This window comes from Chelonia mydas, chromosome 2 (assembly GCF_015237465.2).
Source record: "Chelonia mydas isolate rCheMyd1 chromosome 2, rCheMyd1.pri.v2, whole genome shotgun sequence".
Taxonomy (NCBI): domain Eukaryota; kingdom Metazoa; phylum Chordata; order Testudines; family Cheloniidae; genus Chelonia; species Chelonia mydas.
In genome coordinates, this window is record NC_057850.1 from 97,312,854 (window position 1) to 97,317,339 (window position 4,486).

The 4,486-nt window shown below is 44.1% G+C and overlaps 1 long non-coding RNA gene across 1 annotated transcript; it reads left to right on the plus strand.

Moving 5' to 3' along the window:
• The first annotated feature begins 1,325 nt into the window (after window positions 1-1,325).
• LOC122464265 lies at window positions 1,326-4,088 on the plus strand. The gene is made up of 2 exons (XR_006288211.1): window positions 1,326-1,604; window positions 3,714-4,088. It is a non-coding gene; the product is annotated as an uncharacterized LOC122464265 (long non-coding RNA).
• Window positions 4,089-4,486: the final 398 nt, after the last annotated feature.

A 4,486-nucleotide genomic window follows, 5' to 3' on the forward strand; every position in this document is an offset into this window, starting at 1 on the left:
GGACTTATGCTAAAATAGCAAGACTTGGCATCTAGAGCTGCTCAAAAGATGGAATTTCCTCTCAGATTGAAATTCCACGATTTTAGAATTTGGTGTCATCCTGATTTGGAATAAGAAGTCAAAGTCTCAAACCTCAATAAGGTTGAAATTGTTTTGACTTATAACCAAAAAAACCTTATAAATCAAAACAAAAAAATATTTTGGTGGTCTCCGGCAAGAGTTTTGACAAAGGCAATAAGCACTCAAAATATTTCAATTTCATTGAATCAACTTCTTCTAAATGCAGGCTGAAAACTGCTCTGTCAGAAGGTTTTTGCAACTCTGCTATTTGCAGCATTGAACTCAGTTTGGGCTCCTGCAAGTTCTACCATAATAAACCTGTCACCAAATCAAGTACACAGAACGCTATTACAAAATAGCATTTGAAAACCAGGTAACCTTCCCAAACAAGGGAACACAAGGCCTGGCATGTTTTCAGATGCTTCTGACTGCTAGGGATGGTTCTAACACTTATCAAACCTGCAACTTCAGGGTACTGCTGCCCATACCGTAGTGCCACACTTATGGATAAGCTGTTTTCTGCTGACTGGGCTCTAGATGAGCTCTATGCAGGGACAAATGCACATTTACCCTTCCTTCTTTTCAACTTCTAGTCATGACTTTCCTCCTCCTACAAACACACACCAGCCCTGGACACATCCCCCTTCTTATTTATACGCGCCAAAGCGGACGTGGTAGAGCCCAGAGGTGAAAATAAGCTGGTACATCGTACTGTACTGGACTGGCTTCCCTAGGCTGGCACTTTAAAGGGCCCCAGGCTCCCCACAGCAGCTGGAGCCCCAGGCCCTTTAAAGCACCCCCTGAGCCCCACTGCTGGAGCCCCTGGCGTAGCGGCGGCAGGGCTCCGGCGCTGATTTAAAGGGCCAGGGGCTCCGGCCACTGCGGGGAGCCCCATGCCCTTTAAAGCACCCACCCAAACCTCTGGGGCTCCCTGCAGCGGCCAGAGCCCCCAGGCCTTTTAAAGCACCACCCGAGACCCACAGCCGAAGCCCCCAGGGTAGCGGTGGCAGGGCTCTGGCGCTGATTTAAAGGGCCTGGAGCTCCACTGTGGTAGCAGCGGCCAGAGCCCGGGGCCCTTTAAATCACCCCTGAGCCCCTGGGTGCCCAGCTGCCTGTGCAGCTGGGAGCCCTGGGGGTGATTTAAAGGCCCCAGGGCTCCCAGCTGCAGCCCTTGGGCCTTTAAATCTTGATTTAAAGGGCCTGGGTATTTAAAGGCCTTGACTCTTCCGGTCAAGGCACTGCTCAGGACTCCAAAGTCCTCCTTTAAGTTCCTTTCACCCCGATAGAGCCATTTGAAGTGTGGTGGGAAAGGCATACTTGAAATCTTGGAATTGTAGCCCCAAATTCTCTTGAACCAATCTTGGTATCTGCAACAGATCATAGTCAGGAAAAGGAAGTAAAAGAAACAGACTGCTTCTGACACCCATCCCCCTCTACTGCTAAGCTCACTTGCAGACAGTCACAAAGGAGACCAGGCAAGAACTGAGAGCATTTATCAGTGAAGAAATTGACACAAATACTGAAGATTCCCAGCTAAACTGCAGGTAAGTGTGCATGGCAAGACATTCATTTTATGAGACATTCTATAAAGGGATTACTGGGTAGAGTAAGAGCGAAGGCAAAATGGAGCCTCCCTTAGGATGGGAGATTCAGAGTAAAACTAATTACTGCTTAAAGCTTAACATGTAAATCTGATCAGACTTAGCTAAAGTAAGTATTCTCTTAAAGTAGTCTGATTAGTGGATTACTACATTGGGCTCTTGTTTAATAATGGGTTATAACAGTGTAACAAAGCGGTCTCTGGCAGGACACAATGGAGAGTATCCATTCAGGACAAATTGCTTAGAGCAGGGCAGTTACAGCCCAAAGCTAGGTGTACTTTTTTACTAAGGCACACCAAACCAGCTAAACAGAAGGGCCTTCAGTTTTACCCTACTGGCTAACCGTACGAGCAATTCCTCAGACGCTCCAGTTTCCCAGTATCACCATCAGGGTCACTTCTTATGGGGATGAATGGTTATGAAAACCAATACCCCAGTAAAAGAAAAAAGGTTCTCCCAATCCCCAAAGGACCAAGCCCCAGATCCAGGTCAATATACCAGTTAGATCTTAACCACAAATCACATGGTTGCCAATCCTTTAGAATCTAAAGGTTTATTCATAAAAAGAAAGAAATATAGATGAGAGCTAGAATTGGTTAAATTGAATCAATTACATACACTAATGGCAAAGTTCTTGGTTCAGGCTTGTAGCGGTGATTGGAATAAACTGCAGGTTCAAATCAAGTCTCTGGAGTACATCCACAGCTTGGATGGGTCATTCAGTCCTTTGTTCAGAGCTTCAGTGTAGCAAAGTTCCTCCAGAGGTAAGGAGCAGGATTGAAGACAAAATGGAGGGGTTTCCAGGGCTCCTTCCCTTACCTCTCTAGTTCTAGCCAGGAACTGAGCTGCTACTGCCCTGCCACTCTTTTTCTGTGAGCCCACCAGGGTCAGATTGGCCGCTTCCATGCGGCCTCTCTAGGCTGGCCTGGAGGACCCACCTTCACTGCTCTTTTCCTGGAGCAGAGTGTAGTGGGATATGGGACCTCCAGGAGGGGGCCACAAAGGGCCAGGTACATTCAGACACAATTTGTTTAGACAGGCAGAATGTTGAATTTAGGGTTAGGTCATCTTAAAAAATTAACCATCCCATTACAGAAATAGTGATAGGAGATTTCTTGCCAAGTTCAGAGGTGTTGGGATCAGTACCCTCTGTAATAGTGAATCAAAGAAACCTTACAGTACAGCAAGTGTGAAGTGCAGAAAAGTCACAAATGAATGTAATACCACTTTTTAGCACAGCAAGAACTAAAAATGGAGCACCAGACTCAATTTTCAATGTCTGTGGTTGGAGGTCTGTGGTCTGTGTTGTTTTATAGGGAAAATCCTATAGTCTTTATTCAGATAAAGAAAATCCCTTTTGGAAGTACATGACATTGATATATGAAGATAAAAGTTTTCATGACAATAAAAAGAGTTAAGTAAAAATTTTGAACATGGGAACAATTCAGGCAGTAGACCCCAGCAGCTTCTTATAAACTGGTAGGCCTCAAACCTGCACTAACCCCATAGACCCATTAAAGTCACTACTTGCATCATTTGAATTCAGTGGGACCTTTGGCATGAATAGTTCTTTCTTAGGTGACTTGAGGGTTTGCAGGATCAGTGACTTAAGACCCTACTCAGGAAAGCACATGCCTAAATCCATCCCTACTATGACCCAAAGCACCCTGCTATTCACATTCATTACCCTACTACAGTAATCTTTGTAAAAAACATGCTTTGTGAGGTATCATTTGAAAACTAATAACTCATTGATCATTAATAATCTTGTGTAATATATGTACTGGGTGTGTATTAAGAGTTATGGATATATGCTGAAATTATGACTAAAATGAATTTAAGCCAGGAATTGATAAACGGGTCTGTCCTAAACAAAGGAATGTGGGCTTACCTCAATTTACGTATAAGCAGTGAACAGGACTATCAAGACAGCAGGGGGAGCAGATTTCAGGAAAGAGAACAACTTGCATTTTAGCAAACACCAGCAAGGGGGGGAAAAAAAGCAGCATGGAGCTTTCTTTACCACTGGACTCCATCTCATCTTCTTTGCAGTTTGCATAAAATTTACTTTGAGGGGTAACCTTCAGAAGAACCATTTCAAATTTCACTGGACTAACAAAGAAAGGAACAGAAAACCCCAAACTCTTTCACCTAAGATGACAAAAGAACCAGTACTGTGAGACTTCTGGAGGAGATCCTGACCGCAGCTCAGTCACCATTTTTCTGGAAGACCATGAGTGAGAAAAGATATCTTGAACAAAGCCCGTACATTGCTAGATTAAGTTTTATACTTTTAAGTGCACGTCTCACTTTATTTCTTAGAGTTCAACTCACTTAAAATCCGGTCGTCTTTTGTTAAATCTACTTGTTTTACTATTACTCTAAACCAACAGTGCTGTGTTGAAATTAAAGTGAACATTAACTCCAGTTAGCGTGGCAAGTTGCTGGGCTTTGTCCCTTTAAAGGAGCAGACAGATCTTATTATTCCTCTGAGTGTTGCAGGAGAGGGCTGGACGTAGAACACATGGGTTTGGAGAAGTTCAGAACAAAGGCGTGTTGGAGTCACCGGCTAGCATTAACCAAGTCTGATAAAGACAAGAGTGTGTGTGTGATAAGTGCTGGCAGGCTGTTGGGTTCAAAGTGGTTGAAGCAAAGCTGTACAGCATGAAGTACATGCTGCTTGCTGGCTGTGTGTATCCAAGGCAGGAAGCCACAAGTAGCAGAAGCATTTTGGGGCTCTCAGGGTTATAATACAACCAATGACACAACGTCTCACTGGTCTGAATAGCACCCTAGTATATGACACCTACTGAGCATAGAACTAA